The following is a 9,023-nucleotide window of genomic DNA, read 5'->3' as shown; positions in this document are numbered from 1 at the left end:
CTTTTTCGCTGCACCTTCCACTTTACCAAACATGTTCCCCTTCTCCAGGGCCTGGTTTCTCCTGACAATATGTTCAAAGTAGGTAAGACAATGTCTTGCCATCCTTGCCTCTAAGGAGCCCTCTGGCCATATTTCTTCCAAGATCCATCAGTTTGTCCTTTTGGCAGTCCATGGTACTTTCAATATTTTTCCCCAGCACCATCATTCAAATGCATCGATTCTTCTTCACTCTTCTTACTCATTGTCCAATTTTCACAGATAGACCTGCTTAGGGCTCTTTAATCAAAGTGAAGCCTCCTACCATGGAGGTTTCAGCTCAGAGCAACCTTCTAGGACAGAATAGAACCACTCCCTGGAATCCCTTCCGTCTTGAAGGAATCAGACTGTGTCATCTTTCCTGTCTAAGGGCTGTGGATTCAAACTACAGAGCTTTCAGTTAGCCAGGGCTGCCTCTTAGTCTATGCACGGGATCTGCAGGAAAAACAATGAAGGATTCTGGGATTTTCATCTTTCACAATGTTACCTATAATTTGCTATGATCCACACAGTCGCATGCCTTTGCAATGACAATAAAACACACATTTTCCTAAACATACTTCTGATGTTTTCTGCTTTTAGCTAATATCCATTGGATATCAGCAATGATAGCCTTTGTTCCGGGCTCTCTTCTATTGAAAACAAATAAAAACCAAACTTATGGCCACCAAGTCAAGTCGGACTCATAGCAACCCTACAGGACAGAGTAGAACTGACTGTGTGGGTTTCTAAGACTGTAAACCTTTATGGGAATGGAAAGCCTCATCTTGGTCCTGAGGAGTCGATTTTGGTTTCAAACTGGTGACCATGTAGTTAGCAGCCCTAGTACTGACTCACTAGGCCACCAGGGTTTCTCTCTTCTTCTCTGGCCAGCCTGAATTTCTGTTAGCTCCCTTTCAAGTCTTACTGCAACCATTTAAAAATTATATTCAGCAAAAGTTTACTTGCATGTGGTATTGCTGACATTGTTTTATTCTTTCCACCTTCTGTTGGATCACCTTTACTGGGCACAGATAGGGATCTCTAGCTATTGGTCAACCAAGCCATGGTCTTCTAAATTTCTTAGCATAGACAAATGAGCACTTCAGCACATCCATTTGTTGCAACGTCTCAATTGGGAGCAGGGCGGTTCATTCAAAAACAAGCAAACAGACGATGAGATATATCATTTTCCTTTGGCTCTTAAATGTTGCCCCCCCCTCTCACTATCATGATTCCAATTCTACCTTACATATCTGGCTGGACTGTAGGATGTACACTGGCACAGATAGGAACTGGAAATGCAGGGAATCCAGGACAAATGAACCCCTCAGTACCAGTGGTGAGAGTGGCAATATCGAGAGGGTGGAGGGAAGGTGAGGGAGAAAGGGGGAACAGATGACAAGGTCTGCATATAACCTCCTCCCTGGGGGACAGACAGCAGAGAAGTGGGTGAGGGAGACGTCAGATGGTGTAAGATATGATAAAATAATAATAATAATTTATAAATTATCAAGGGTTCGGGGGGGGGGGGATGAGGAGCTGACACCAAGGGCTCAAGTGGAAAGCGGGTGTTGTGAGAATGATGAAGTCAACATATGTACTAATGTGCTGGACACAAAGGATGTATGTACAGATTGTGAAGAGTTGTATGAGCCCCTAATAAAATGACTTAAAAACAAACAAACAAGCAAACACAAAACAAAGCTCAGTTGCTGTCAATGTTTTCCGTGCAGGTCAGACCTCTTTCTTCGGTATTAAAGGTTTTTATTCATGTGCTATCTCTTTGAAATGGTTGTTTTGGGCAGAGCAACTCCATGTATGTGCTCCCTCTTCTGTTGATGCTGCAGCCGGCGGGACCCGCAGAATGCCCGGATTATGTGCAGAGCTGATGTGCTGCATATTCTCTGCCCGAAGAGTGATTCTGACTTGTCCAGTATGAATGGCTCATGAAATATACCTTTCTGGTCATCTGTGATGGCTAGTAACTGAGGAGACATTCCCAAATGGAATCACCGGTTTACAACAGAAAAATAAGGTGCACAAAGGTTAACAGAAACTATTTCCTATCAAGAGTAAGGCCTCTCACATTCGTGGAGGACCTAATAAATTCATCAGGGTGTACAATGGAATCCGTGTTCCTTGCTCTCAAAGAGTAAGCAATCGAATGAAAGAACACAGAGGCTCAACACAGGGACAGCGTTTTCAAGCTTGTCATCTCCATGGGAAGCAGTCCGCTTTAGCATAGTCCCTGAGGATCTAACCCCCTGCAATGAAGCCAGATTAGGGAAGAGTTTTGTTAGCCAAGGTCTGCTAGAATTCCTAAGTGAATGGTGCGGTTTCTAAATTCTGTACTCTTTTAAATTTGCCCTTTGAACCCTTCCCTGGAAATGATGCTTCCTGGTGACTTTGTGCACTGTCTGCCCAACTTGGAGACGTTTGCTGGTTGTGGTTGTTGGGTGCCAGCTAGTCAGTTCCAATGCAAAGCAGCGCTATGTGCCTCAGACGGAGGCATTTGTAGAGATCACCCAGATCTTCTTGACTTTCACCCACCACATCCAGCCCTTTGCCAAGGCATTTGGATCCCAGCAGTCACTCGCTTCTTGAACCTATTCCCTAGAACCTACTCCCACCGCCAGCCGCCTAGCCAACGAAAGCCCTTCATGTTGCTTGTCCACAGGATCCCATTCATGCCTGTTTCAATTCATTTTCCGTATGGAAAGCAAAACGAGCTTTCTCAGTGGTTCTGAGCTCAAGTGAATTCCATGTGGAGACATGAACCCAGCTTAAAGGTGGGACTGTAGACGCGCCTGCAGCCCCTTCTGAGAAAGCGGCAAAGCCCTGCTGGGAGGCAGTGCAGAGATGCCCTCCTTGAAGCAGGAGAAAAGAACTCAGCAAAGTCTCGAAACAACAGACCCAAAAGATGGCATTTTGGAGGCTCCCAAGAATTAGAAGAAAACCAATTGTTGTGTAATATATCTTTTTTTTTTTTGCTAGGGACTTTTTAATTTAGATCTTGAATTTTTCCACTGTCTGGGGCAAATCAAACACAATCATAGAATGTTTTTTAAATGAGTCAACAAATCTGTTAGTTATGGCTTCCTAAAACTAAGGAACATCTACTTTTAAAATGAAATTGCTAGAAATATCACCATTGGTACTCTTCTGTGATTCTGTCGGAATGTTACATGAAAGAAGCCTTTTGTACCTTGGCATGATTTGGGATGTGGGATTTGTCACAGAAATGGAGAAATGGCGAAGTTTATTGTCATGGAAAAGGGACAGAAATAGCCTGGCCAGCAGCAGAATAAGTCCCAGGACACCTGAGAGGGTTGAGCTCATTTGCGCTGGACTCCTAACTTTAAGGATGACAGTTCAAACCCACCCAGCATGGGCAATCGGCTTCCATTAAGATTACAGCCGAGAAGACACTATGGAGCAGTTATCCTCCGTAACACTCAGGTTCCTCATGAGGCGAATCAACTCCAGAGCAATGGACAACAATGAACAGAAACACTATAGGTTGACTTGGTCCTGTAGACAGGATGTAACTGTTCTTTATGGTTTGCAACACCTGTAAATCATCATGGAAGCAGACAGAATCATCTTTCTCCAACAGAAACCTGGTGGGTTTAAACCATCGGCTTTGCACTAAGCAGCCCGATGCTTAATGTATTGCACCAGCAGGTCTTCTTGAAAACCGATGGCAAGAGGCACAATTGTTCAGAAAACTCAAAAGAAACAGCATCTTTGAGAGTTGTACTGGACTGACGTTTCCATCTAGCCCCACCTCTGGGTTTAGGCGACATACCAAAGCTGGAAAAGTAAGAGATTTCCCGGGCCCACCCAACAAGTCAGATGGCTCCCCATCCCACACCAGCTGCCACCATTTTCATGGGAAGCAGCTGCAAAATAAATAAATAAATAACGGTCCCAGTGCCAGATGCTTATCTGCTGGTGGGCTTCATTGGTTGGGCTGATTGCCAAGGGAATTTCAGTCTGTGAATTCTAATCCTGGACCTGCGAATAAGCAGACTTGGCCATAGTGGCTTACGTTGCCCTTCCTTTGACACAGGTGCTTCATCTAACTCAGGGAGAATTGCCCTCAGCAGGCAGAGGTTCTGGGACAGATCCCAAGGTGAACTGAAAGTCAGGCATGCACTCTTGTGGCTCCCAATCAGGGCCGACCATGTGTGTTGTCTCTGACCTGATGTATTCTAGTGGCCATGTCATCAATCCCCACATTCTTCCATTCAGCCCTCCCAACCACATGGATATGTGTGAAGATTCTACTCTCACAACACCAGCATGAGAAAGCTGTATTGCTTATCATAAAAGTATGCACATTGAGAATCGCAAAGTTTCTGAACAGGCCAACCCAAAACAGAAAGAAAGAAAAGAGAGAGAGTTGAAGCAGAATCACAGCGCAGGGCAGTTCAAGATTTAAGGAAAACTGACAGCTCTAAATGGGAAAGAATGCTCAAAGCAGGCCAAGGGTCCATGAAAACTGTCCCACAACAACGGTGATGATGGTGATGATGGTGATGGTGATGGTGATGATGATGATGATGATGATGGTGATGATGAAGATCGGAGTACTTGCTGAATGGCTATGGTGTACCAATCACTATGCTAGGTAATTAACAGTAGTTATTGCATTTAATCTTCACAACAACCATACGAGGTAGATTTTATTATTATCCTCATTCTACAAAGGTGAGGTGATTAATTTATTGTGATAAACATATGTGGGGTTAATTGAAGGGCGGAGGGATAAATGGCTCAGTAAGCCTCGCCTTTCTAGTTCTTGGGTCTCTTGCTTTTTGATGGTAGGACCAGGGTGCAGCTGCCTTATCCAGTTCCCTGCTTCAGCTGGCAAGGCTCACTTCCTGCAAGACATCCCTGAGGAGAAGCCACATGGACCTACCCTGATGCAGCCCTGGGTGCTGGAGCAGTCATGTGGAGACCCCTGCCAGCACTGACATGCTTATACATTCACTGACTCGGCTTTCCTCCTGCAGTTGGCATCATTGCGTGTGTTTTGTGAGATGGAGGAGGACTTTGTGGATTGGGGTTGGACATATTAATGGGTTAATGTTGGACTTGTGGGCTTGGGTAGCACTGGGTTGGGATGTTTTCTTGTTGTGCACTTAACCTTTATATAAAATTCTCTCTTATACATGAGTGTCTGTGGATTTGTTTCTCTAATGTACTCAGACTAACACAAAAGGAGAAAACTGAAGCTCAATGGTTTAGTCACTTGTAAGAGTCACGCTCTTAATTACCTTAGCAGACACTGACCCCAGTCCCTGGCTCAATAATGGAAGTCTTCACCCATGTACCGTTCTTTCTGGTCTGACCTTCTCCTGCTTTGGCCAGGCCTCCTCCAATATTAGCCTACCAATTAGCTCTCTGGGAATTCTTCAATGACCATCAATGGCTTCCCCTATAGGACAGGGCACAACGGACCCTGGGAGTTTCTGTTTACGGGAGTAGAAAGCTCCAACTTTCTCCCAAAAGGAAGCCAGTCATTTCTGAATGGCCAATTTTGCAGATCGAAGCCCAACGTGTAACCACTATGCAATGGGTGGACATTGACTAGATGGCAGCGAGCTCTTATCAAGGGCTTGGTTTCACACCATTCTTCCCGGAATGTCATCTTTTCCTGTAGCACTTCTCTCTTTATAATTCTCTGTCATTTTGGTGTAGAAATCATCTAACACTAATCTTGCTTATAGCAGATGATCGATGAGGGTTCCTTGACTAAAGGACTGGTGTGGAAAATCTGCTTTACAACCTGTTTTGTTACCTATTGCTAAGTAACAAACTATTCTGGAATTCATGGCTTAACACAGCTGTTATGACATTATCCCTCAAGATCTTGTGAACCAGGAAATTTGGGAGACCCTTCACATAAAGTTCCTATTGGCTGTCTGTCCATAATAGCTGCTAAGATGATCCCAATGACTGACTCTAATGGATCAAGTGGAATTGCAAGTGCGGGGTCTCGGTCATGACTTTCAACTGGCTTCCTCAGTTCTCATCTCCGTGGTCTCATGGCTTCTCCAAGGTGGTCACACTTCATGGAAATCCAGGGTCCCAAATAAGCAAAATCAAAAGCTTCTAATCTTTCTTTTGTTTTAGTCCTGGACCTGGCATAAAGGCACTTCTATAGCCTTCTCCTGATTAATGGGAACTTCAGGGAATCCAAGTGCAAGGGCATGGCTACTGGGGCTGTGGATCACAGTGGGTCATTCTGGTGAGGAGACAATCCACAGTCTAATAGGGTGAAATAAATTCCATCCCAAATCTCCAAAGAAATGTTAGTCAAACAAAGACAGCCAGAGAAGGTGGATAGCTTAGCCAACCCACCAAAGTGATTTGAGGAAAACCCCATAATTAACATACATGAAAGTTTGGAATTTGTGAAGTTAAAGAGTACAGGTCTACCATGTTCCATTTAGGAACATAGCATTTAGACTATGTCTAAGAGAGTACCCCTGGTATTGGTATAGGTTTGGCATGTGTAACTATGGACTTGCATTCTCCTACAGCTTTCTCCTGTTTCTATTCTGTTTATCAGCTTTGTCCCAACGCCTTTGTTTCCACCTCTCTAGGGATTGAAATTTTCAATGTAGATGCTCCTAACTGCATCCCTAGCCTGAGCAATTTTTATTGTCTCATTCAGTACAAACTTTATTCTCTTCCACACTCACAGACTCTAAGAACAGTGTCTCTAAAAGCCATCTGTAAGAACAAGACTCTCACCATAGTTTAAATAAGGACTCCTCCCCCAGAGAGATAAACCTATGAACACATGAATTGACACCTTTTGGGAGTTGTAAGAACATCTTCTGCGGGTATCTCCCGATGGACATGGAAATTCACAGTGCCACTGATCAGCAGTGGAAGCGATGTGAGTGAAGCTCCATGATAGGAAGCCAGGTGACACCGCAACAAATGCTCAGTTCAAAACTAAGCCTCGGTGAGGACTTGTCTGAACACCACGTGCCTTTGGAGGTCTAGTCAGTTTTAGTGACCGGCAAGCAGAGCCTTCAGAGGAGAAGAGCAGTTGCCAGTGGCAGCTCATCCAGGACTCACCTTCGAGTTTCCACTGACCTCCAGATTGCTGTCAAGCAGACTGGGCTTTAGTGGGAACTTGCCTTAGGCTGGCTGCTTGTAGCAACAGGCAAGCCGGCCAATAAGATCAGAAGAGCAGTTGACAGCAGTAGCTCATCTAGAACTTACCTTCAAGTCTCTGTCCACCTTGCATTAAAGGAAACGTAGCCCCGTCGCCATCTGCAGAAGCACTGAAGCCAGCCGCCTCCCTGTGTCCTCAGCCTGAGACTGACGTACCTGTTATCATATTTCTAACTGAGCCTTTCTTCTGACCTTCAACCTGTGGACATGGCTTACCCTGCTACTTACTGTTTACCTTGTTGTTTGAGTTTGTGCTCACTTTTGTAATAGCATTTGGGCCTTCTACTCAATATTTCAAGCAAAACCTTTCATTTATTGAGATGATTGCATGTCATAATCGACTTAACATTAATCCCCCAACAAACCTATCATCACAGAAAGACACAATCAAATGAACTTGGTGTCCATTATCAATGACTCCCTTTGAGTGATCTCAACACCATCCAAAGTTTTCAGAGAGCATGGTTTTCATTTTGTAATTTTATTGGATCATTTGTTGACAGTTAAAGAGTGATGACTCCAAAGAATTTGTGAAATATCTGAATTCATTGTCATTGTTGTTTGTTTGCTTCTTTGATGTGTCCTCAATAGATTAAACAATATATTTGTCAGTAATGTAACAAACCTAAAAGATTCCTGGTACTGTGTTTGGGTTACGTGTTGGGGCTAATAACCACAAGGTTGGCAGTTCAAACCCACCAGCCACTTTACAAGAGAAAGATGACCCTGCCTATTCCCTTAAAGATTTACAGTCTTGGAAACATTAAGGAATAGTTCTACTCTGTCCTACAGGGTTACTGTGAGTTGGAATCAACTCAGTGGCAATGGCTTTGGGTGGAACTCACTGTGCTGGAGTAGAACTGCCCCTTGGGGGTTAGAAGGCTATAAATCTTCATGGGAACAGGATGCCTCAACTTTCTCCCTTGGATTGGTTGGTGGGTTTAAACTATGGGCTTTATGGTTAGTGGCCTAACACATAACCAACTAGTGCATAAAGAATGCTATGGTTCGGGGTCTCAAACCTAAGATGTTGTAGTGACGATCAATGGAAATGATCCTCATGTTTTCCTAAATCAATTTCCTCATTAGGACAATATAATACTATGATTCTGATATACCCTTCAGAGATTATCCATATGTTCCTGTAGTATGGGATTTTATAGGAACGAGTTTTGGACGCCAACTCTCTCTCATCTGAATAGTAAGCCAGCTCTGAGGCTGCCAAGTCCCAAAGTACAAAACCTCAAGAAATGATGGAGCATCAGGCCCCCAAATACGGGAAGCAGTAAAGAACTACCTCCACCTAAGTAAGCCATCATCCTGAGCACACTGCAGCATCTTTCTGATCAAATGTCAGAACTGGTCAGGATCTGCAACCCCGTCCTCCTGACATTCGCACAAAAGCAAGAAAGCATGAGATCTTATCAATGAAAAGGTACTGTGACGCCATCGAGGGTGATGAATTGGGCCACTAACCACAGGGTTGGCATTTTGAAAGCGCCAGCCCCTCCTCGGGAGAAAGAAGAGGCTTTCTTCTCAAGTAAAGGTTTCTAGCTTCAGAAACCCACAGGAGCAGTTCTACTCTGTCCTGGGGGTTGCTATGAATCAAATTCAACTTGACAGCAATGAGTTTTTCAACAAGAAAAGCTAATTAACACATGTTTAAGCCGCTCATTCTCATATATATATATATATATATATATATATATATCCTATTATAGATATAATAGATATAATATATGTAGTCTCCGATAAGCTTTACATGCCTTAAGAATATTATATATTATAGATATAATAGATATAATATA

Source organism: Echinops telfairi, unplaced genomic scaffold (genome assembly GCF_000313985.2).
Source record: "Echinops telfairi isolate 266 unplaced genomic scaffold, ASM31398v2 ScPeMD7_1;HRSCAF=3_0, whole genome shotgun sequence".
In the NCBI taxonomy this organism is placed as follows: Eukaryota; Metazoa; Chordata; class Mammalia; order Afrosoricida; family Tenrecidae; genus Echinops; species Echinops telfairi.
This window is presented reverse-complemented; position numbering follows the sequence as displayed.